Here is a 26,505-nt window from a genome sequence, read left to right as displayed (position 1 = left end):
AGTAAGATGTTTGACCCTGAAGGTCCCTTGTGCGTTCGAGTCTGATTTTTTTGACTCGAAGTCTTGAGCAGAGTGCCCAGTGTCTCTTACCCCCACGTTTTGGTTCTTCTTAGATGCTTGTTCCTCCACGTCGATGATTTTCCGATAACCTTCTGATGTCGCGCCTTCTGCTCCCTGTGCGATTTTCTCATCGTTGTCGCTCAACATCCAAATGTCTCTGAGAGACGGTGTGGACTTGTAGCACTGTAATGCATGGTCGGTCATTCTCTGTCTCATTCTTACCTTCAAAGTCTTCAGTGCAAACACTGCGCAGGTGATGTAATCTTCACTCCAGTGTTCCCGTGGTAGGCAGAGATTACACACCATATTTTTGTCCTTTTGGGCGTACTTGTGGTGATAATTTTTGCAAAACTGGAACAGTGTTTTCTCCGTTACTCCGAACAGGGGACCCCCTGAATGAGCATTCTCACTGCTCTGTCGAATGAACAAAACTTATCTTCCTCTGGCTTTCCTTTTTTGTCCACTTCCTGCCAACAATTTTTCCAGATTCTACAAACTTCGCTTCAAAAAAACTTCTGACTCCTTCCAAACTATTTCCTCGTGTTGGAGACCTCTCTGCTAGCATCCAGACCAAACAGGAAAAAAAAAAAAAAAAGAATCTGAATATGCCGACCAAGGGCGGTAACATCTGGAGGAAGTAGGACAACATTACAAGGGGACACCAAATGGTGGTTTTAGTGACGCCCACCAGCAAACAAAAAAATCAAAAGGACTAAATCAATGGAGAATTCCAAACACAATCACTAGATGGCAGAATAATGCACAGCATGTGAATATATAAAAGATTCATGCTGCAAAACTGTAGGTTGTATTATTCCAAAGACATTTAATACACATTCCATATGAGGTTACAAGCCATATAAGTGATTTAATGTGCATCAACAGTGGGACACATTATGTTTCCCATGAATGGCTGCTTTGTGAGGATGTTCTGAGCTCTAGGGCTGACAATGGCATGAAGCTACCACAGGAAGGGTATGGAAAAGTCAATAAACCAAGTCTTTGTGACCACACCAATTCTCTTTTCTTGAGGCAAGTTAACAAGGAGCTTGATAAGACAAATTATCAGGACATCCTTCCAAGGCAGCATATATAGATGCATGGTACTTACTCCTATGCCTTATAAGAGTGTAATCATCGATAAGCGCTAAAAGTTGTGCTGGTAGAGAGGAGATGGTTACTGAATGAAGACATCCTGTTGAGGTCAGAGGTTTCCAAGCCCTTTCCTGCTGTTTAAAATACTTGATTCCATCAGGAGGGCTGTAAAGAAGAAGTAGAACTGAATGCCAAAGATTCCACATCCTGAGTCTGGAGACAGACGGAATTGTTGGGAAAGTTCTCATATGAGCACCGATTATCAGCAGACCTCTGATGAAATCCTCTGATGCCCTGGACTTTGGAACAATAATGGCAAAACTGTCATGCTCAAGTGTCCTGGGAGGATGAATACGTGCCACTACAAAAGTTATGAAGAAAAAAACCTCTCTCTGCAAATAGTGCTTTAAAACACTGGAGTTATTAAGCTGGAAAGATTACCATGCAAGTACTCAGATTTAGTACCTTTGCAGTGCTGATGCAAATTCAAAGGTGAGCTTATTCAAAAGGAGAAATGGGAAATTTTAGAGAAACATCACAAGAAAATCCAGGATCCAATGCTCAGTGACACCGTAAAACATAAACTGACAATGCAAGCTGAACATCCTAACTCTTGACGTTTCCCTTTTTTCTATGTAACATTGCAATGTGCCAGTCATGCAAGCAATTACATTATTGGTGGTTAGGGTCCTACAGGAAGAGTCCTGGACGGAAACATAAAGCAGGGGATTTTAGATATTTTCTTTACAATGTAAATTTGTAGAAAATGAAGTGACAACATCTTGGAGACATCTATTATAAGCATGAAGCGCAAAACGTGAAAAGACATTACATATGAAGAAAGAACCAGTTGAGCGCGTTGTAAAGCAGACAGAGGCAGAAGACTGAACATAATAAAACAGAGTTCAGAATGGATGGGTGGACAAGAAGTTTAAGTGGTGACAGTGCTTAAGGGCAAAGAAATACATTTCAAATATCTAAATAAAGTAATTGGAAAGTAAAGTGATAGGAAATAAACTTGCAATTGGAACTACAGAAGAAGAATAAAACAAGTGGAGTCTGGTTTATAGTAATGAAAACAAGTCAAATTCTCTGAATAGTGATGACAATAACTTCACTGCAAACACACAGATTTGTTTTCGGTTGTAAATATTCTTTATGTGGAAATCTCTTCCTTACCTGATGGATCAAATGAGCTCCCACCAGTTGCAGGGGTTGCTCCAAAAGCTGCATAAAAGTTAGTCTGCAATACATTATTCTGAGCTGGAGTTATTGGAGCTGCAGAAGGAGCCATGAAAGAACCTCCAAACCCTGTAAAATAGAAAGTATGTTTCATCTTCACATTAGATAAACTCATTGAACTACATTCAGATAAATGTTACTATTATTCAGACGCGTACATAATCAAGAACGTTAAGTCCTAGATTCCAATATGACTTAAATGTGACTGAAATCAAAATTGTTACATTTAATTTATAGTTTCCTATTCTTACGCATTATGCACTACACGCTGTACCTTCAATCATTAGTTGAGGCTCTCTGTTCCACAATGTTTGATGAAATAATCTTGCCCACCAGTTCTCAGAAGGACTGATACATTTTCAAAAGGTGGTTCTGGAAACTTCTCAAAAGTTTTATAGATCTGTGATGTGATATAGTACAGATGTGTCCCAGCTAGGATCCTCTAATTCTAATGTGGCATTACTGGTACTACTCACAAGGAAACATCTAATTGTGCATCATTTTGTTCACATCAAAAATCATTTTCTGCACTCTTATACGTTTTTCCATTTCATGAGAGTAAAGAGATGATTTATGTATAAAAAAGAGCACCTAGATTCTCCGCCTACCTAATGTAGCGAAAGGCGATTGATCAGAGGGGCATATTACTCTATAGGTGGTTAAAGAGGAAGCATATTGTATTTTTTTTTTTTTAACTGATTAGGGCTAGTAAAGGAAGGCAAATATTACATATCTCAGGAAAGAGAACACTACATCTCCTTTGTTGAGTAAGGGAGCTCCAGTCTGGAATTTCTTAATGGTATCCATTCGGTATTACAAGAAGCTGGTGTAGTCTTTTCTTGGAAATGAACACACCACAACGTTGAAAAATAAAGGAACTGTATATTTATGAAGCATCAGGGAGGGCATCATTTAAAAAAAAAAAAGAAAAAAGAAAAAAAAAAGAAAATTGGACACAAAGGATTTTTAAAGGCAGCAGTGACATGATTAGAGATTTAATTTTCATAGCAGAACATACTGCCAAATTCATTGCAAACAATTAATGGTAGTTGTGGCAGTAGATGTGTGCTTCAAACAAGACATTTACATAAACAAATGTATTCAATAATAAAAAGACAAATGCTAATTAGTGAAACAATTAACCAGTACAGTACTTGCAAGTACCAAAAAGTGTCCATGTTGTGTTTGTACTTGAATGTTTTATCGATCTAGGTTTGGAATTGTATTACGTAGTATAGAAATCTCATATGTATTACTCTTGTGAGCTTCTGCATTCCAGGAATGCCAGTTGCTCACTGGGGGCAATTGTGTAAAGTGTGGGCCTTGTATACTTCCATTTTTTTTTTTTTTTTAAGTCGGATGTCAAGCCTTACCTTCTACGAAGTAATTTACTACAAATAGGCAACAAGTCTTCAGCCCTTATATCCTCAAGGGACATTGTGTAGTGTTGTTTAGTTGTAAGTTTCAGTTGTTGCCTGTTATTTCTTAGTAACATGGTTTGCATCGTGCCGATTTGGAATATCATGATGTAAGCCAGTTCAATTGTGTATCTTAGAAATTGTGTCTCTTGTTGCCTGGAGGAAAACGATGCAACTGCCGTCTTGTCTGGACATCAGAGATGCCGTGTCTCTTTATGGTTATTTCTCAAACAGAAATAAATCTTCACCTTTACTGAAATCCTTCGTGACGTGTCACCGCTTTTATGCTTGTTAACCCACACTACACACTGCTCAGCATGTGGAAGTGCTGCTGATCTGTGCATGACAATCCAGTCTTGAGCACTTATGCGATCGCCATCAAGTTAAACATCTAGACTGCGGCACAGTTTAGTTGTAGCCATTAGGGACACTGCTCAGCATGTGGAAGTACTGCTGATCTGCGTGTGACGTCACCGTCTCGAGCACTGGCGTGATTGCCATCACATTAAACATCCAGACCTCATACGCGTTAAAATTTGTCATTGCACAATGTTACATGCCACCAATTGTTTTCATACAGCACTCCATTCAAATAATATGGGGCCAGATGTAGCAAATTTAAAATTTGCGAGGTGCAAAGTGCGAGTCCATGCGACTCGCACTTTGCACCTCGCAAATTGGTATGCAGTATGGTGTCTCAGACACCGACTGCAACTCGCTATGGGGTCGCAATGACCCACCTCATGAATATTCATGAGGTGGGTCGCAAATTGCGGCCCCATAGCGAGTATAGGCACTCGCAAACATGGAGGCCTGCTGTCGTCAGCAGACCTCCATGTTCGTGACTGCTTTTAAATAAAGCAGTTTTTTTTTTTTTTAAGTGTAGCCCGTTTTCCTTACAGGAAAACGAGCTGCACTTAAAAAAAAAAAAAAACCTTTAGTTTCGGTATTTTTTCAGGGCAGGGAGTGGTCCCTTGGACCACTCCCTGCCCTGAAAAAATATTTGTGGGTCCAGTCACAAACTGGAAGGGGTCCCATGGGGACCCCTTCCAATTTGCGAGTGGGTTACCATCCACTTGAAGTGCTGCGATTCCACCATTGAAGGGACATATGTGCTTGGCGCACCATCAACACTAGTCGAAGACCGCCAGGGCCACGAACGACTGAAGCACCGCCAACAGGCTGGCGGTGCTTCATAGCCCATTCTCCGCCGCGGTCAGAAAAGGGGATCCGGCGGTTTCCCGCCGGATTTCCCCTGGCTGGGCTAAACCTGGGGATTCCGACCCCCTTTCCGCCAGCCTGTTTCTGGTGGTTTTTACCGCCTGGAACAGGATGGTGGGAACGGGTGTCGTGGGACCCCTGGGGGCCCCTGCACTGCCCATGCCACTGGCATGGGCAGTGCAGGGGCCCCATAACAAGGCCCCAGCATAGCAGACAGTGAAAATCGCGACGGGTGCAACTGCACCCGTCGCACACCTGCAACACCGCCGGCTCAATTCGGAGCCGGCTTCTGTGTTGCAGGCCTCTTTCCCACTGGGCCGGCGGGCGCTCCCTTGGCGGGCGCCCGCCGGCCCAGCGGGAAAGTCAGAATGGCCCCAGCGGTCTTCTGACCGCGGAGCGGCCATTTGGCAGTTCCCGCCAATGTTAGAATGAGCCCCTAGATCTTGAAGTTGACCGCGGTGCCTGTGACCATTGTTGTGCAAGGCACTGCTGTAAGGGCCTCAAGTTTAATCTTGCATGTGGAACTATTGCTATGCAAGATGCCATCATTCCTAAAATCTTCATGATAAATCTTACAGTGTATTGTTGGCTATATGAGTGGAATTAGATTTTGGAAACCTTGTATCCTTTGGGTATTTGAATACGCTAGAGCTAGTTGAGTATTTAGGATAGCACCTAGATACGGTTGTACTTGTGATGGTTGAAGGTGTGACTTTTGGTACTTTATAGAAAATCCTAGGGTGTGCAGAGTTTCTATCACATAACGTGTATGCTTTTGGCATTGTGTATGATTGTTTGATTTTATTAGCCAATCATGTAGATATGGAAAGACATGGATGTGTTGTCTTCTTAAGTATTCTGCTACTACCGCTAGACACTTTGTGAACACCCTTGGAGCTGTTATGCCAAATGGTAACACTTTGAACTGGTAGTGTTTTACTGCTATGACAAACCTGAGATATTTTCTGTGAGCTGGGTGGATGGGTATGTGGAAATACGCATCTTTTACGTCTAGAGCTGTCGTAAAATCTTGTTTTTGTAGCAGTGGGATAACATCTTGCAGAGTTACCATGTGAAAATGCTCTGACAAGATGTAGAGATTGAGGGGCCTGAGGTCTAATATTGGTCTGAGGGTGCCATCGTTTTGGGGAATTAGGAAGTATAGAGAGTATACCCCTGTTCCTTGTTGGGACTGTGGAACTACTTCTATTGCTTGTTTGAGTAGTAGAGATTGAACCTCTTGTTGTAGCAGAACTGTATGTTCTGGGGATAATTTGTGATATCTTGGCGGAATATTTGGAGGGGTGTTTATCAATTCTAGGCAATAGCCATTGCAGATAACTGATAATACCCAACTGTCTGTGGTGGTATTTTGCCAATGAGAGTGGAACTGCTGTAGTCTTCCCCCCACAGGAGATGTATGGAGTGGAAGGGAGTGAAGTAAGTCACTGCTTTGGTTGGGTAGCTGGCTGATTAGAGGTTTGGAATTTACCTCTATTTCTAGAGTATTGACCTCTGTATGGTACTGGGTTTGAGATGGCTGCTTTGTTTGTGAGGTAGAAGACTCGGAAGATCGAAACTGAGGCCTACGAAATGACCCGCTGTATGGTGTGGTGTACAGAGCACTCATTGCTTTATCAGAGTCTTTTCATCATTTCACGATTGTAGTGTCCACTTCTGGGCCAAAGAGGTGCTTTTTTATCAAAAGGCATGTTTAGCACAGCCTGTTGAATTTCTGGTTTAAAACCAGAGGAGCGTAGCCATGCATGTCTTCTGATTGTAATGGCTGTGTTAACGATCCTTGCAGCTGTATCAGCAGCATCAAGGGCAGATCTTATTTGATTCTTACAATGGCTTGCCCTTCCTCTACCACTTGTTGTGCCCACTTTTGGTGTTCTTTTGGGAGATGCTGTATAATATCCTGCACCTCATCCCAGTGAGCTCTATCATAGCGGGCTAGCAGTGCTTGAGAATTAACTATTCTTCATTGATTTGCTGCTTGGGAAGTAACTCTTTTCCATGCAGCATCAAATCTTCTGCTCTCTATCTGGAGGGGGTACATCTCCTGAAGACTGGCTATTTGCCCTCTTTCATGCTGCACTAACCACCACTGAATCTGGAGGCACCTGATGAACAATATAGGGGGTTATTACAACTTTGGAGGTGGTGTTAATCCATCGCTAAAGTGACGGTAAAGTGACGGATATACCACCAGCCGTATTAAGAGTCCATTATATCCTATGGAACTCGTAAAACAGCTGGTGGTATATCCGTCACTTTTGGGACGGATTAACACCTCCTCCAAAGTTGTAATAACCCCCATAATCTGAGTCAGAGGGTGCAGGCTTATATTTCTTTCTATTCTAGGTGTGATGATTCTTGATTTCACAGGCTCACTAAAAATTTGGTCTGCGTGTTTTACCATGCCCAGTAACACTGGGAGGCACTGGTACCTAGAATGTGTTGAAGATAATGTATTAAATAACGAATCTTCTCCCAATGGTTCAGAGTGCATTGTTACCCCATGATAAGCTGCAGCCCTGGCTATGACCTAGTTGTATACTGTGGTATCCCCAGGTGGATATGGTTTGGATGGGTAAGTATCAGAGTCATTATCTGGGATGGGATCAGGATCATAAAGGTCCCATGGATCTACTAGGTCTTCTTGCGAATAAAAAGTGTGTGATGGAGAAGGCATTGGTGGAGGGCGAGACAGATAGCTGTGGAGAATGAGGAGGAGAAGAGTGAGGAGGTACTGGCTTCTTCTGCTTTCGCACTTTTGCTGGTGGCTATGCAGTGTCCAGTTCTTGGAATGCCAGCTTTCTTTTTGTTTTTAAAGGAGTTGCTGTAATAATAATAATCCTTCCTGTCTCTTTGCGACTGTGTATTCTAGATTGTCTCTCATCCATAATTTGTAGAATGGGCTCAATGTCCGACTCTTCCTCAGAGGTTTTATGGTTTTCTACTAATTTATTGGAACACAATTTATCCTCCTAGTAGGAATGGAGAAGTTAAGAGGTTGGTTCAATAGGGTGATAAAAGGTTCATTCCAATTCCAAAAAGTAGGCAGTCATTTTGGAGGGTGAGTATAAGGAGAAAGGTCTGGAAAAAATGGCACTACACCAAAAGTTACTGGATTCAGTCCATTTACTATAATGAGAGGAAGAATTCCTTACATGAAAGAATCAAGGATGGTTAGTCCATTCCAGAATGTTGCATTGGTCACCTGTTAAGTTAGGCAAAATATTTATTTGTGTTGTAATTTTTTTATTATTGAGAATAGTAATTAAGATACATTGTAACACAGCATCAAGAGGCAGGTAAATAAGCCATAAGAACAAGGCTAACAGACAACAGTCCTTGCATAGTAGGGTCCAAAGAACGCAAGAATATCTCCTGAGATGAAACTACAAAGACATAAAATATGCTTAATCATCAATATAATTAAGCGGTGTCAAGAAGAGAGAAAGAAGAGAATACCAGGAGAAAATAACAGGGATGGGGGCGACCAACGACAAGGAACGATCAATACCAAATGGGGGGGAGAAAAAGGGGGGTAGGTGGGGGATGCAGGCCTTGCAGAAGTCTGCTGGCAAAAGAGGGGGTCATCCAACATAATTGGAAAGCATTCAGAGGTGTGGCCGTCTCCCATGGTCCCTGGAGCTCTGTGTATCATCTCCTCCTTCATCCAGGATTGATGTGGGCAAAATGCAGTGCAACTACCGCAAACAGGATCCGTCCTATAGCACAAGCTATTGGACAGGGTATATGCGGGGACAAGGGGAGCAGCGCCGTGGCAGTTGGGCAATTCGAAAAGCAAGAGTTATGGAGATATGTATGGGGGAAAGGTAAGATGTCCAGGTCTTGCAGCATTAATCGGGAGATGAATGGGAAGGAGAGAAGAGCAGGGGAAGGGAAAAGGGGAGGGAGGTAAGGAAGACAGGGGCGACAGAGAGAAACAGGAAGTGGGGGGGAGACAGAAGGGAGGGAGGGGAATGAACTGGTGTCAAAAAAGGAAGAGAAAAGAGGGAGAACATAAAATTTAAAATATATATAGGTGGAAAGGGAGGGGTGGGGGTGAAGGAAGAGAGTGATACCAGACGGACGAGTGCAGTGGTCCGAGGGCAAGGGTAGCAAAGAGAGGGAGAGTGAAGAGGGAGAAGGATAGGGGGGTGGGGTGGAGGGAGAGGGAAGGGAGAAAGAGAAAATGAAAGGTGCATGGGTTTGGCTGGGGGGCGGCAGTGGCGAAAATGGTACAGTCAAGATGCCAGTGAGGAAGAGAGCCCACACCTGAGCAAAAATGGCAGCCTGGTCCTGTAGGTTATAAATTACTCTCTCATGTGTAGCTATGTTAGTCATCGCCACAATCCATTCCTCGGGCGCGGGGGGTAGTTGTGGATCTTCAGTGCCGTAGGATACATATATCAGGGCTGTATGCAAAAGCCTTTTTTGTGGTTGCGATAAGGCCGGGAGGGAGGCCGTATTGTGCAGCATGAGCAATGACGGGGGTAAGGGAGTTGGAAGCAAAATGGATTCCGCCAGGACCTGTTCAACCACTCTCCATAGAGGCTGTACCGACGGACAGCTACTGAGTACGTGTAGCAAATCACAGCGCTGTGCAGCACCAACATGATGCATGCAGAAGAAGGCCAGTCCTATGTAGTTTCACAGGGGTCCAGTACCAATCGTGGAGTAGCTTGAAGAGGCAGAACTTTAGGCGAGCCTCACACTTACCTCTGTCTAATGCTTCCACTGTGTCTACCCAGTCCTCCTCGTCAAAGTCAAAGTCCTGCTGCAGGGGGGTTTGCCATTGCTGACGCAGCTTATCCAGGATCGGTCGTGAGAATAGATGACTTATAAGGACTTCGTACAGGCCAGCCATAACACCCTTGTGCTTCTCCCTTGTCGCCAGGCAAGCTATTATAGGTGAGGGCTGAAGTCCCCGATGGACAATATTGGGGTTTTGACGCATGCAATGCTGGAGTTGCAAGTATTTCCACTCCTCTGCAGGATGGAGGTGGAATTCCTCCCTCAGGCTGGCAAAAGGTTTGAGCCTGCCGGTCTCCAGTACCTCGTCTAGACGATTAATACCAGCGTCCCTCCATTGCCGCTAGTTAAGAGCCGTTCCCCCTATGCGTATGCTATCATTGTGCCACAAGAGAGCCTGGGCGTGGAGAAAGGGGTGGACCCCCAGAAGACGGTGGGTCCTCTGCCAAGCCTTCAGAATCGGATTCGGGTCACCAGAGGGAGCGGAGGTCGTGCGGTGAAGCCCGTTAAGGCCTCCCCAGTGGGAGAGCAACTCTCTCTCGACTGATATCCATTGCGGCGATTCTGTGGAGTCAGACAGTGCGGCAGCCAACGATGACAGGTGGAGGGCTAGAGCGTAATGTTCCACCGAGGGGAGTCCCATTCCGCTGTGTGACCTACGTGCTATTAATTTGGCCGATGCATAGACCCCCACACAAAAGACCTAATTGCAGCGTCCACCAGTCTCAATGTGGAGAGGGGTATCTGGAGGGGGAGAAGTCCCAGTATGTATGTGAAGCGCGGTACTGTGACCATCTGCACCGCCTGCCCCACATGGAAAGGCCTAGTTGGGCCCATTTGTCAAACTCAAGTCTCATACGTGCAATGAGGGGGATCTAGGTTGTCCGCTGTCATTCGTTCCAGGCCGTGGTTAACGAGGACCCCCAGATATTTAAGGTGCTGCGGGGTCCAGCGGAATGAGAAGCCCAGAAGCGCTGATTTCATCATCCCGCGTGACAGGGGTAGGGCCACGCTCTTGTCCCAGTTTACCTGATAGCCAGAGAGAGGAGCAAAGCCGTCCATAATCTCCATAAGGGCAGGCAGTGAGCGGTCAAGGTCGGTTAGGGTGAGCAGGACATCGTCAGCGTACAAGTAAAGTTTAGAGGTGGTACCACCTTGCAGAGGAAGGCCCGCTATCCCGGGATGGCGCTGATGGCAGCCGCCAGCGATTCCAACACCAGCAGGAACAAAAGGGGGGAAGAGGGCACCCCTGCTGTGTTCCTCTACAGGTAGGAAAAGGATACGAAAGGAAGCCCCCACAGTAGACCCGTGCCGTAGGATGATCGTATAGCAAGCGAACTTTGGAAATAAATTGGTCACCCAGTCCGTACTTTGCCAGTGTTGCAAAGAGGTATGGCCATTCTATAGGGTCAAACGCTTTTTCAGCATCAAGGGACAGTGCTAGGGCGGCCTCCGGGATGGCCAGAGCCCCCCAAAGGGCATGACATAAAGTACGGAGAAGATTCCTTGAGCTGCGGCCCCACACAAAACCGAGCTGCGACTGGTGTATGAGAGATGGTATGACCTTGCGCAGGCGATTCGGCAGGACACTGGCCAATATCTTCAGAAGGGATATTGTAAGAAAGTACCATCTTGCCTGGCATGTTACCCCCATTTTTCACTGTATATATGTTGTTTTAGTTGTATGTGTCACTGGGACCCTGCCAGCCAGGGCCCCAGTGCTCATAAGTGTGCCTGACTGTGTTACCTGTGTTATGACTAACTGTCTCACTGAGGCTCTGCTATCCAGAACCTCAGTGGTTATGCTCTCTCATTTCTTTCAAAATTGTCACTAACAGGCTAGTGACCAATTTCACCAATTCACATTGGCATACTGGAACACCCTTATATTTCCCTAGTATATGGTACTGAGGTACCCAGGGTATTGGGGTTCCAGGAGATCCCTATTGGCTGCAGCATTTCTTTTGCCACCCATAGGGGGCTCTGACAATTCTTACACAGGCCTGCCACTGCAGCCTGAGTGAAATAATGCACAGATTATTTCACAGCCATTTTCACTGCACTTAAGTAACTTATAAGTCACCTATATGTCTAACCTCTACTTAGTAAAGGTTGGGTGCTAAGTTACTTAGTGTGTGGGTACCCTGGCACTAGCCAGAGTGCTCCCACATCGTTCAGGGCAAATTCCCCGGACTTTGTAAGTGCAGGGACACCATTACACGCGTGCACTACACATAGGTCACTACTTATGTGTAGCTTCACAATGGTAACTCCGAATATGGCCATGTAACATGTCTAAGATCATGGAATTGCCCCCTCTATGCCATCCTGGCATTGTTGGCACAATCCCATGATCCCACGGGTCTGTAGCTCAGACCCGGGTACTGCCAAACTGCCTTTTCAGGGGTTTCACTGCAGCTGCTGCTGCTGCCAACCCCTCAGACAGGTTTCTGCCCTCCTGGAGTCCAGCCAGGCTTGGCCCAGGAAGGCAGAACAAAGGACTTCCTCAGAGAGAGGGTGTTACACCCTCTCCCTTTGGTAAAAAGGTGTGAAGGCAGGGGAGGAGTAGCTTCCCCCAGCCTCTGGAAATGCTTTCATGGGCACAGATGGTGCCCATTTCTGCATAAGCCAGTCTACACCGGTTCAGGGACCCCTTAGCCCTGCTCTGGCACGAAACTGGACAAAGGAAAAGGGAGTGACCACTCCCCTGACCTTCACCTCCCCTGGGAGGTGCCCAGAGCTCCTCCAGTGTGCTCCAGATCTCTGCCATCTTGGAAACAGAGGTGCTGCTGGCACACTGGACTGCTCTGAGTGGCCAGGGCCAGCAGGTGACGTCAGAGACTCCTTCTGATAGGCTCCTTCAGGTGTTGCTAGCCTATCCTCTCTCCTAAGTAGCCAAACCCTCTTTTCTGGCTATTTAGGGTCTCTGCTTTGGAGAATTTCTTAGATAACGAATGCAAGAGCTCATCAGAGTTCCTCTGCATCTCTCTCTTCACCTTCTGCCAATTAATCGACTGCTGACCGCGCTGGAAGCCTACAAAACTGCAACAAAGTAGCAAAGACGACTACTGCAACTCTGTAACGCTGATCCTGCCGCCTTCTCGACTGTTTTCCTGGTGGTGCATGCTGTGGGGGTAGTCTGCCTCCTCTCTGCACTAGAAGCTCCGAAGAAATCTCCCGTGGGTCGACGGAATCTTCCCCCTGCAACCGCAGGCACCAAAGAACTGCATTACCAGTACTCTGGGTCTCCTCTCAGCACGACGAGCGAGGTCCCTTGATTCCAGCAACTCTGTCCAAGTGACTCCCACAGTCCAGTGACTCTTCAGTCCAAGTTTGGTGGAGGTAAGTCCTTGTCTCCACATGCCAGACTGCATTGCTGGGAACCGCGTCTTTTGCAGCTACTCCGGCCTCTGTGCACTTCCGGCGGAAATCCTTTGTGCACAGCCAAGCCTGGGTCCACGGCACTCTAACCTGCATTGCACGACTTTCTAAGTTGTCCTCCGGAGGCGTGGGACTCCTTTGTGCAACTTCGGGTGAGCACTGTTTCACTCCTATTCATAGTGCCTGTTTTGGCACTTTTGCGGGTGCTGCCTGCTTCTGAAAGGGCTCTTTGTCTTGCTCAATGCCCCCTCTGTCCCCAGACGCAATTGGCGACATCCTGGTCCCTCCTGGGCCACAGCAGCATCCAAAAACCCTTACCGCACGATTTGCAGCTAGCAAGGCTTGTTTGCGGTCTTTCTTCAGGAAAACACTTTTGCACAACTCTTCACAACGTGGGACATCCATCCTCCAAAGGGGAAGTTTCTAGCCATTGTCGTTCTTGCAGAATCCTCAGCTTCTACTGCCTAGTAGCAGCTTCTTTGCACCCACAGCTGGCATTTCCTGGGCATCTGCCCATCTCCGACTAGCTTGTGACTTTTGGACTTGGTCCCCTTGTCCCCCAGGTACTCTCGACTGGAAATCCATCGTTGTTGCATTGCTGGTTTGTGTCTTTCCTGCAGAATTCCCCTATCACGACTTCTGTGCTCTTTGGGGAACTTTAGTGCACTTTGCACTCACTTTTCAGGGTCTTGGGGTGGGCTATTTTTCTAACCCTAACTGTTTTCTTACAGTCCCAGCGACCCTCTACAAGGTCACATAGGTTTGGGGTCCATTCGTGGTTCGCATTCCACTTTTGGAGTATATGGTTTGTGTTGCCCCTATCCCTATGTGTCCCCATTGCATCCTATTGTAACTATACATTGTTTGCACTGTTTTCTAAGACTATACTGCATATTTTTGGTATTGTGTACATATATCTTGTGTATATTTGCTATCCTCATACTGAGGGTACTCACTGAGATACTTTGGCATATTGTCATAAAAATAAAGTACCTTTATTTTTAGTATATCTGTGTATTGTGTCTTCTTATGATATTGTTTAAGTGACACTAGTGGTACTGTAGGAGCTTCACTCGTCTCCTAGTTCAGCCTAAGCTGCTCTGCTAAGCTACCATTATCTATCAGCCTAAGCTGCTAGACACCCTATACACTAATAAGGGATACCTGGGCCTGGTGCAAGGTGTAAGTACCCCTTGGTACTCACTACAAGCCAGTCCAGCCTCCTACAGATATGGGTCGGGATATGGGTTGGTAACTGCCGCAACGCAGAGGATCCTGACCCAGCTTTGGTATTGAAGCAATTATGGCGGCGTTGGAGATAACACCCAGAGAGTTTGTCTGACACTCTTTGTCCAGCACCCCGTGTGGGACATCTAGCGTTCCTCCCCCGCCCACTTGTAAAATTCCGCTGGGAATCCATCTTCTCCAGAAGACTTGTGATATGGGAGACCGGAGACAACCTGCAGGATTTCTTGACGGGTAATGTCTCCCCCCAGCAATTCTCGGCCCTCATCGGAAAGCGAGGGCAAAGTAACATTGAGGACTGCCTCTGTCTGGGCAGGAGAGGACTACGATTCTGGGGCGTAAAGCCGGCAGTAAAAGGTTGCATATTCACCCACTATCTCTTGCTGATGCGTGAGAATCTCCCCCGTTTGGGCTTTAATGGCCGGTATAGCTAGGGTCACTGCTCTCTGGCAAAGTTGTGCGACCAGCAAGCGGCCAGCCTTCTCCCCCTTGTTCGTAATGCCACCGTTGCAGGCGCTGCAGTGCATATTCAGCCTGAGAAGTAAAGAGTTTGTTCAAAGCCATACAGGCTCTCTCCAGCTCCCTACGAGTCGAAAGGGAGGAGCGGACGTATATTGTTGCGTCAAGCGTTCAATGTCAATTTCTAAGGCATCTTGCCGCACCGCCCTGTCCTTATTCACCAGCACGACATCATGCATCATGTGGCCCGTATTGTTGCCTTAGCCGCAGCCCAGGTAACCCTCCTGAATGCCACTGGTCGAGGTTGTCCCAGACGTAGGTGGATGCGTGTGCCTGGAGTTGCGCCTTCCCTTGAGGAGTTCGGTAGCGGTGAACAGCAAATCACCATGGCTCGCGGCCCGGGGACACCAGGCCCAACAGTATAATTAAAAGAATCGGGTAGTGGTCCGACAAGCCCCCACCCAGTATGTGAGAGTCCCGTGTGTGTGCCACATATCTATGTGAGATAAGAAAATAGTCCAGTTGGGATTGGGTACTATGGACCGGGGATAAGAAGGTATATTCCCTATCAGCACCACACAAACAATTATGTACATTTTAAGCTTTGACCAAGGGATTATCAGGTGTTCCAAAACCTTGAGTCCTGAATACCTAAAGAGCAGCTTCCCACTGTGGGGCAGGTGGGCTTCAATAACTACGTGGCCTGGTGCCGCATGTATTTTCTATTTCTAATACGTGTGCCTTTTTTTTCCCCTCATGAAAGTGCTGGCATAGGAGCATGCATGCTAATTCCCCTTCCCATATGTAGCATTTGTGGGATGCAGTCTGTGGTTCTTCCCCCAGCCCCTGATACAGGTACAGGCAAGAAGGTGGCACACTGCAGTACTCCCTGGACTGGTGGTGATCTTAATTTCCATATCCTGAGAAGATGGGGTCCTCTGGAATTTCTTATCTTCCATTGGGATCTTGGGGATGGGGTCCTCAAGCCCAATGTTGGATCAGAGGTGTTCCTGGGGGCATCCCTCCCCTAGGGATTAATGAAATAACAGCTGTGCTGATCCCCCATTGCTCTGCCCCCCCTGGGAGATTTTTAGGATATACTATGAAGCATCCTTTGCTCCCTGGACGGGCCCCCTGGGGTAACCAGCATCGGCCTCCATGAGGCTGACTTTGCTGTGAATGGGCTCACACTGCTCCTGGTGGCCAACCATAGCCATCAGGAGCATTTTAGGCAGGTCTCCTGGCCTATAAATGGACTGTTTTTCTGGAGACAACAGCTTGGTTGCTCCCTATACCTGACCTATTTTCTGTCTGGCTCATGGGGATCGCTCCTGCTTGTGGGGGGGTCTCACCCGGCCCTTCCACAGGGAACAAGTAGAACACCGTCCCTGCCCCATTCCCCAGGCTCCATGGCTTTGGCTACCTTCAAGACACCTGTGTGTCAGCAGAGTCAGTGGTAATCATCACCCAGCAGGTCCATTCACCCAACTTTTAAAGGGGCAAAAGGAGAATAGTGCCACTGGCCCTGATGATATCCATCCTAGTCCTGGGTGGGTCAACTGGAGTTAAAGTCTTTCAGTCCATCTTTGCCCTGGCAGAAGGTGACTTCTTCCAGCGTGGCGTTCTTCCACTATTGTAGCTCCCAGGTCCATGTCCTTCTCATCTGTCCCTCCTTGTGCAGGGGAATTTAAATGAGGGTGGAAATTTCTAGAATCCAGGCAGCCCTGGCAAATCCTAGGGTGCCATGTCACTCCACTCCTGTTCAAACCCTCCTGCACAGCATTCTGGGACATTCCAAAGCGACTACAACTTGCCTGTGGAAAGAGCTTCAATGACAGCCTCAGCTCAACACTAGCTGACATAGCTGCCTGATCCTGTTCCACCCAAACTTCAAAGGTGAAAAACCCCTGTGCTTGTCTGACCATTCTCCCTTGTTTCTGTGGGCTTGGGCTCTCCCAGCCCTGTTGCAAACTGACAAGCTAATCAACAGATGCAGCGTATTCCACCCTTTTCTCTCTCAGGAAGCGGGTCAAGCACAGTTAATGGCTATATTGTGTGGGAAGACTATAATCTACTGGACAGAAGAGTAATTAACAAGTAATCAAGTTGGCCAACTGGGGAGATAAGACTGGAATCGGAAAAGGACCTGAGCAGGGAAATATGGCAAATCCAAAAGTGCCATAAGGAGTGTTAATATGATAAAAGGGAGTATATACCTTTGTCAGGATACACATTTACCTCTAGACGAACCCTCTAGGCCTAAATGGGGGGAACTGTACTTTAGTGCAGATTTTTCCTTGAATGTGTAATACAGTTTAAGCACCACAGGCTTCAGTGAGCACTATCGACCTACACTATGAATGCCTACTGTTGGAGGTGGCACATCCTGGTTGGCTGAGGTGAAGCTCTAGCTAGGCAGAACCTGTCACTCCCGTCAGGGGGTGAGTGATTACAGACTTACTGTATAACCTGCCCTCATCCTTGGGTAGCTTGGCACAGAGCATTCAGGCTCAACACAGAGGAAATGTTTAAAGCAATGGCACAGCAGTTTAACAGAACAAGTACAATGAGTGTCACAAAAGAGACATCACACGAGGTGTATGCTAACAAAATTTGTATTCAACATACATTATTAACACAGCATAATCATCATGTCAATATGGGCATAAATCACATAAAAAATATAATTTGCCATACTGCCAAACACAATAACAAGTATGTACATATGAGAAAAATAACACTTTCCTCCGAACACCCTCATGCTATTCCAAACGTTGTCAGCACGACAGAGATTACCCCAATTGAATAACACACTGTTGCCGGGTGCACCTTGGTACACAAATTTAGCAGCTATATGTACATACAAAGACTTGCAGCATTTTAAGTTAGCTCTGCAGCCTGAGCCGCACAAGTGAAGCTCAAAGGCACCTGTAAGAGTCCTCTTGCAATAAATAACGTGTCAGGCAACACCACTGTGTTGTTTAAACAATCACCCGCATACACTCCCTGACGTTCACTAAGCACCACTATGCGTTGCCACAGATATCAGACGGCTCATTTGCACGCTCTCGCGTCTTGCACCCTAATGTGGTGCACTGATATCCGCCTGGTTAATGTCACTGTGTGCGCAGACACCAGAGTCCCCAAACTGCGCTCCACCTGCCAATCAGTTCCTGCTACCCCACCCTCACAAGTTGAAGATGAAACCAACCTTTTCCCCGGATACTAGGTCGCATGTGATCAAAATCACACTTTGTCAGGATCCCAGGGATAAGGTGGGGGAGGAAAGAGATAACGGTAGATCAGCAAAAGTTAACACTGGAGGTTTGGGCACCAATCGGGAGCTTCACTCCAAGACCTGCAAAGGTTTGGGGGAGGGCTGCTGGGGCCACACGCTAGTCACAGCGGCACCCAGCCAGGCACTTCAAAACCCCAATAGTTACCAATTCCACACCTCCTGGGAAGGAGGCACATGTCTGGGCGTAATGACTCAAGCTGCCCTGAATTCCGGTTGTATACAAAAAGTTAACAGGTCTATGGGGGGGGTGAGAGGATCGGAGGGGGTGGGGGTGTGTGTGTGGGAAGGTGGCACAATATCTGGTGTGCCATGACATGAGTCACACCAGACCATTCCAATCCCACACTGAACGAGCTCAATGCCATGCCTTCCAGGAATAAGGCACAACGTCTTGGGCCTGGTGACTTGAGTCCCCCCAGACAATTCGATCACACACAAAATAGGTTTCCAATGCAGTATCTTCCTGGAATGAGGCACTAGTCTAGTGTCCAATGACTTGAGTCACACTAGACAATTCCGGATGATCATGCAAAGAACTCTAATGCCGTACATCCCTGGAAAGAGGCACAATGCCTGGTGCGCAATAACTTGAGTTGCACCAGATAATCCTTTCACACTCTAAGACCTCCACTTCAGTACCTCTCTGGAATGAGGTGCAGACTCTGGTGTGGGATGACTTAAGGTGCACCAGACAACCCGGTCACACACAAAGATGCAAGTTAAGTGGTGCCACACGAGGTAGAATGTGGCACTGCTCCGGATGCATCACCACATTCGAGGGTCGCAACCTATGAGTGGGGCAATGCCCACAATAAGCATGCAGTCGGGTGTCACGTGAGAAAAATGTGATGCACTCGACAAAAGAGGGCCACGCGGGGTGAACCTGCTCACAACAAACAAGACATATAGGTGGTAATTTTGATATTTGCGGTAAAAACCGCCTACCACTGCGGTGACAGCCATCAAAATACCTCCACTGCGGTTACCATCTGTCCATCGTGGTGCGTGTCTGTGGGTGTGTGGGTGTATGGGTGTATGGGGGGTGGGGGTGTCAGTGAGAGAATAGGAAGGGGTGGGGGGTGTTTGGATTGGGGTGGGGGGATGTATTTGAATGTTGGGGTGGGGATTAGTGTATGTATGGGGGTTGGGGGGCCTTTGGGTTGGGGGCATCTGGTGTGTGTTGGGGGGTGTGGAAGCCACCTACTGGTGACAGGGAAACCATGGTGGTAGGCAGGCTCATAACGCTGCCGGCGGTACTGTGCCAGCCACCGGGCTGGAGATTGACATCTCTGGCTCAGCGGCTGATACCACCACGGCGGTATTAGTGGAGAAGTGTTGGGTTGGCTGCAGCCAACCCGACATTCTCATAATGTGGCGGTATGTCCCGCAAGCCAGTTGGCGGTGCTACTGCCACATTAACACTCACTGCCGAGGTCATAATGACCCCCACAGGCTTGCAATGGACCCACAATGAAGAGCCCCACTCTAAGTGTGGCCTGTACCTTGAAAACTCTATACCAGGCAATTCTGGACTTAAGGCGCAATACTTATTCTCTTTTCACACTGTTGGTATCAAGTGGAGTGCAGCAGACGATGTAGGCATGGAGGAGGGCACCGCTCTCCAGATGTCACCTGTAGATGGGGTAGGTCCCTCACAGGAGGTCTTTGATGTCCCTGAGACCTCCAGGCAGAACAGGGGGTAAACCAACAAGCCCCTGGAGAGCACACTTCAAAGAGCCACACAGCATCAGGTAATCTGCCCAGGCCAGCCAAGATGAAGGAAGGGTGCCCGCATCCCTTTCAAGGACACTAAATGCTCCTGTGCATAACACATTCGTCTGGCAGTGTGCACCACGGGGTCCAGCCGTACTGGCCCACGTCCCTGCTAGTGTATCTTTGAGTTGCTTAAGTGTGGTACTCATAGTTATACTCAAGTGTGCCTTTGAAGTTGGGACATGTCTTCCCAAAATTTCGGACCTGTCTGCCATGGGGCTGTGGAATGCGGATCTTTATCTTTAGTGATGCCATGCTCTGGCTCCGAGAGGCCAAGTGTCAGAACCTTTTCCTCCAATCTATGTAGCTAGGCCCTCAAATGGCAGAGGTCTGTCATTTCAGTTGCCCACGTTTTATAGCTGTTACCAGAGAATGCACAGATGTGCTTTTCCCCTGCTTACAGTGCAATGAAGCTAAATTACAACACACACAAAGAGATTTTAGAACATAGAAATTCCCACTTTCTAGAAGTGGCATTTCTATGGTGTCATTGATGAAACCACCTTTAAACCATGAGAAGCCGTTTATCATTGTGAATCCAATGATAGTTAACATCATGAGGCCGCTCCACTGCAATCCACTATTGCAGCAGGGATTAATTATAATCTTTCCCCTATGGACATAGCAGCTCTGAGAACACACATGGGTATTGTGTGCTTCCTGGTTACATGTGCCCTAGTGCATGCACATGCCTGGAGTGGGAGATTGGACTCAAGTTAAGGATCACCAAAAAGGTGCAAGTGCGCCCATACAGGTCTGCTGTGACAGGGTCAATATATGTGAAAACACCAATGTGCCAGTGTGCACATATTGGGTAGCACCACTTCCTAGTGTATGTAGTATGAGTGTGCGCACATTCACATACTTTTTCAGTGGGTTAGTGCTCAGGGCCTAAAGGCCATTCAAAGAGAACCAGCAAAACCTCCTTAAAAAAAAACAGTTTGGGGATCCACTACCTCAGCTTGTCAGGTTTTACACCCACTCACATGATAAGGCCTATCCTAAGTCAGTATAAATCCCTGAACTGTCCCTTTTATAACAAACTACCTGTGCACAGCTACTGGGCTGACCAAAACAGTAGTCTGACACAAGCAGTGCGCCAATGCGTCACATACTCACTTGTAACCAGTTCAGGGTCTCTACCCTACACCAGCCTCATCTTAAAAGGCAGACACTGGTGGTTGGCACTCTGTCAATTTACCATGAATTTACCATGAGTGAGACTCTGGTAGTGAGGATCACTCAGAGTAAAAGTCAAAGACACAGGTATTTACAAGCAAAAAGATCCAGGAAGATTACATGGGCGGAACCCACTTTACAACAGAGACCTAGGAGAGGAATGGTAGAAGACTAGAATCTATGGCAACTAACCATTTCATACACATGTTCAAAGGAGACATGAAGGTGCTCCACAAAAAGATAAAGGTATTCTGCTATCTGCAGTGGTCGCGCAATAGCTAAGGGCCTGAGCATAAGATGCCTAAAGTGGAAGAGATGATCAGGGTTGGAAACTGGTTTACAAGTTGAGGGAGGTGGAACCATAATCTCTGTCAGGGTGAAACACAATCAAACCTCCAATCAGCGTGTACTTAACCATCTGGTAGGTTATCACAAAAGCAATCAGGCTTAACTTAAAGACAAGGTGTAAGATATTTATGCAGCACTTCAAACAGTAATAAAGTGAAAACACAACACAAGAAAAATACTACACCAGATTACAAAATAGAACACAACTTACTAAATTATTTGACAACGACAGGACAATAATCCAACCAGTAGAATTAGAAATATACAATGTTAAAGATTTAAGGTAAAACAGTGCCTAAAAGTGCAAAGCGACAACTGTAGTGCTTGACTGGGGCCAAGTTAGGCAATCGTGATGGAGTGCAGGCGGGATACAGGGACCAAGTTACGCCGGCTGTACAAAAGTACCTTGAATCCTGTTTTGTGGAGTGTTGCAAGATCCTTTGTCAAGCATGGGTTGCGCAGCAGCGGTTCAAAGGAGCTGTAGGGATGCGATGTGGAGTCCTGCATCACTGTCAAGGATGCTGTTGATGAGGGACTTAGGGTGTTAAGTTCTGCGTTGAAGATGCATCGCATACCCGCAGTTCCAGAGAAGTTACAAAGATGTGAAGTCCTGCATCGTTAACGAGGGGTTTGGAATGGAAAGGCCTGCGTTGATGCTTTGTCAGGCAGCTGCGGTTCCGAAGTGGCTGCAAGACCATGCATTGCGCTACATCGGTTCCGCTCACAGAACCACAAAGGACCTGTCAAAGCTCATTCAGGCTCACTTCTAAGCGTCCGGGACTGGGGTTGCACCACTGGAGGACAAGACTTGCAGCAAGTAGAGTCCAGGCGCTGGGTTCAAGATGGATGGAGCCTTTTCTGTCCATGAGGCTCTGGTAACACCTATGTTCCCTTGTCTCACTGTTTGGGAGCAGTACACAAAGACCAACAGCCAGCTACTCCTAGCCACGTGACCAGGAAAAAAGGCTGCAGGCACCAAATGGTAGGTGTTAGACCGGACATCCTTGAGGTATCTCCTGTAACATTTTGCCCTCTGATGTCCTGTTTTCTGACTTCATTTTCGCTGGCGTTGCTAAAGTGCAGATGCTCTGTAATCTAAACATGGGGACACTGGCTTCTTCACAATTGGCATATTTAATTTACTTGTAAGTCCCTAGTAAAGCATATTTTATGTGTCCAGGGCCTGTAAAATTAAATGCTACTAGTGGGCCTGTATCACTGATTGTGCCACCCACTATAGCAGCTTTTCAAACATATCTCAGGCCTGCCACTGCATGTCAGGAATCCCCAAGGTGCCTCCTGGGTTGTGTGTCAGCATCCCCAGGGATTAGGGTTAAATGATATATCTGTTCTGGGTTAAACCTTCATGTTTCTAAGTAAACATGATGTGCTGTGTTACACAATTGGTTTTATCAATGCTTGTTTTACCAATGTTTGTTTGCTAATGTGAGCAGGTGTAGACATATGCTTCTAATTGGTTGTGGTGTAGACGTGCTTCTAATTGGGTGTGGTGACTCATCCACATGTGGAAACTCAACTTCTTTGCAGATTGGCTATAAATAGAAGAGTGAAGCATGCCTCCCTGCTTGGCTTTGTTTTGCTTCCTGATCTCAGCATCTGATTTGGAAGTCCAGCCCCTGATGTCATCCTCTTATTCAGGACTTTTGAGGCAATTCTTTTCTTTGTTCCTGTACCAGCTGACACCAGGCATTCCTCCAACACTCCGGAAAAGACTGCAGCTAAGTGACTAGTATTCTCCAGGGAGTTTGTTCTTTTAGCGCTGCACTTTCCAAGAACAGCTGGTGTATTTCAGACCTCGTATTTTGCCAGAGTGCTTATCTTGAAAAGACAAATGCATTTCTGAACATTCTACATTATTATTATAGTTACTTGACTAAATGTGCTTCAGGAAATCTGCTTGAGCTCAAGTATTACAAAAAGTGACAGTGCAATTCTAAAAGAGCATTTCCATGACTTTTCTTTCTCTAATAGCATAACTCTTGGATTTAAATTGTGTCATTCATGCCTGAGTTTCAGGTTTAAGGAATTTGCTTCTGAAGGGTTTTTCTCACACAGTGAAACCAAATCAAATTGTGCCACCCTAACTGTTTAAACCCAGAGTGAACATTTGTATTTCTTGGATTGTTTTTGTTTCTTTTAGTTTAACCCTATGCATGCAGGAAAGTTGTACGTGATATAATTAATGCACTTGTTTGTCTTTCTTGTGCATGATAAGTGCAACCACAGTTCTAATTGTAGTGTGCAACAGTGAATCTCTGTGAAGCCAGCCCTAGTGTCGTAGTACTTATTGTTATGGTACTCAGTTTGGGTTTTTAGTAATGCAGTGTTAGTGATTGTGCTAACAGTTATTATTATCCAACAAAAGAGCTGAGCATCCCGGTGTTCTTCTACCGCTCCCGTGCCCATATCAGTAAGAGAGATTCAGTTTAAAGGAAGTTGAGTGCACTAACTCTACTATCACTCTGTCAACAATGACCTGCCCCCCGAAGTTACAGGGTGCCTGGCTGGACCTGCAAGACGTGGCAGTGGTTTGTCTTTCTCTTCCACTCCCCCTTTCTTTTTGGGACACCTGCCAGGGTTTCTGTGTCCACCAGGAAGTGCCGAGAGGTGTTCCAGGAGGTCGGGGTGCATACCATCGCCTCTGCAGACATCCTGCTTTTCAGGTGAGTGGCCCCGTCTCGACACTGCAGAGGCTGAGTGTGCAGTTTTAAACTGCCACTGCAAAATGACAGTGCACTCGCTTGCCAGACCCAAACCTTCCTTTTTATTACACATAAGTCACTCCTGGTTAGCCCCTAGGTCAGGGTGTAGTGTACGTAAAAAGTTGGACATGTAGTTTTAAGTTTAACATGTCCAGGTAGCAAAATAATTACTATAATTTTTTTTTTTTTTTTTTTTACTACTGCAAGGCTTATCCTTCCCAATGTTTAAAAATGGGGTTACCTTAAAGCATCCTATAACTGTAACTTTCAATTGGGAAAAGACAGATATGTGGAGTTTGGTGTCGATGGACTCACAGTTTAAAAAAATCACAACTTATGGTGAAGTTGAAGTTAAATTTTAAGTCTGAACATACCACTTTTAAAAGATTGGCATGTTCTTACTTTAACCATTCTGTGCCTCTGCCTGTCTCTGAATACATGTCTGGGATAGATGACGGCTGGGCTTTGTGCATTTCCTCTAGAATGTCCCACACAAAAGGAACATGGGTGTAACATCTGCAGACTGATGGGTCTTCCTGAGTTAGATGGGGGGGGGTGAGCTGACATCTGAATAGGGCAAAATAACCACCTGCAGAGTGCCTGAGCCAGGGAAGGAAGGGAAGGGACATTGTCATCTTCAAAGGCCTCTTTGAACATTCCACTACTTCAAAGGCACATTGGGGTATAAGTATTGGACCCTAAACCTCATCAAATCAGAATCCTACTGGAACCAAGAACATTCTGCTAGGAAGAAGGACTGCTGTGCTACCAGGAGGGACTGCCACGCTGCAATTGCATTCCTGTGCTGTCCGACTGCTTGCTGTGCTGTAGGAGGGACTGAGACTTTGCAACCTGGTTTGCTGTATTGGCCTGCTGCCTACGCTGGAGTGAGAAAGGACTGGACCTGTTCTCTACATCCTTGCACCAAAGAATCTCCAAGGGTCTGTTGGCTTGCCCCCTTTTCAGGGAAGTCTCAAGGCCGTCAAAGACTTCCTCCGCACAACTGCTGTTAGCTACTTCTGAGTCCGACCCTCCTGGATTTGCCCACGATCAGCCTTGGGCATCTTTTGGTGTGCCTGCTGCCGTTTTGCAAAAGCCTGCATGTACACACAATGTGCGCCAACTGAAAACTCATTGTCTGCACTGCTGATCACAGACTGTTACAGGTGCCTGGTTTCCCCAAACCTGCACTGCAAAAGTAACCCAGCGTGGCCCCATGCGGCCAACATCCATCAGATGGGGGAGGACCACTCACTGCGCGACACTGATCCCCTCTCCACCCCCGAGAGTCCAGATGAAGGAAGACTGCTGTGCCTGCCCTCACTGTCTTGAGTCAGCTGCATCGGACTCCAGCGTGACTTGCCTTTGCATTGCGGACGCTAAGGAAAAGTACTGTGCACGCCGATCTGCGTTCACATAGGTGGCCCAAAACCCACCCAGTTCAACTAAATCACCATGTTCTTGCATTCTTGCCATAATACTTGTGAAGGATGGTATGCATGCGTTTACATTGAGAAAATCCCTGTCTCCTTCCCCAGGCATCACCATAAAGGATCGGATTGTCGCTAGTATGTTTTCACCACTACAATTGCATACCTTGTTAAAACGTTAACATTTTTGTTGGTTTGCACTTTACTAAGACAAATATTACACATCTTTCTAAACTGATGTGGAGTCTTGTGATGTCTTTCACTGCGTTGCTGTAACCAGGTATTGTACAAATACATTACACATTGCCTCCTTGTAGGAAGGTAGCCTCTTTCTAGCCTTTCTACCCCCACTTTTGGCCTGTTTGTGAGTATATGTCAGGGTGCTTTTACTGTCTCACTGGGATCCTGCTAGCCAGGACCCCAGTGCTCATAGTTTGTGGCCTAAATGTGTTCCATGTGTGGTGCCTGTGTCACTGAGGCTCTGCTAACCAAAACCTCAGTGCTTATGCTCTCTCTGTCTTTACAATTGTCACTGCAGGCTAGTGACCATTTTTGCAATTCTGATTGGCACACTGGAACACCCTTATAATTCCCTAGTATATGGTTCCTAGGTACCCAGGGTATTGGGGTACCAAGAGATCCCTATGGGCTGCAGCATTTCTTTTGCCACCCATAGGGAGCTCAACCAATATTACACATCCACGTTATTTCACAGCCATTTTACACTGCGCTTAAGTAACGTATAAGTCACCTATATGTCTAACTCTCACTTAGTGAAGGTTAGGTGCAAAGTTACTAAGTGTGAGGCAACCTGGCACTAGCCAAAGTGCCCCCACATTGTTCAGGGCAATTTACCCAAACTTTGT

General features: G+C 46.6%; 1 long non-coding RNA gene across 1 annotated transcript in view; it reads right to left on the bottom strand.

Annotated features, from left to right (window-relative positions):
• The window catches only part of LOC138283416 (uncharacterized), a 51,328-nt gene that overhangs the window by 17,645 nt on the left and 7,178 nt on the right, over positions 1–26,505 (bottom strand). Inside the window, exon 2 of the long non-coding RNA XR_011201245.1 lies at positions 2,335–2,466. This is a non-coding gene — a long non-coding RNA (uncharacterized lncRNA). The remainder of the gene's footprint in view (positions 1–2,334; positions 2,467–26,505) is intronic.

The sequence above is a fragment of the Pleurodeles waltl genome, chromosome 3_1 (assembly GCF_031143425.1).
Source record: "Pleurodeles waltl isolate 20211129_DDA chromosome 3_1, aPleWal1.hap1.20221129, whole genome shotgun sequence".
Classification (NCBI taxonomy): domain Eukaryota; kingdom Metazoa; phylum Chordata; class Amphibia; order Caudata; family Salamandridae; genus Pleurodeles; species Pleurodeles waltl.
Note: the sequence above shows the minus strand (reverse complement) of the source record. Positions and strands in the feature narration are given on the sequence as shown.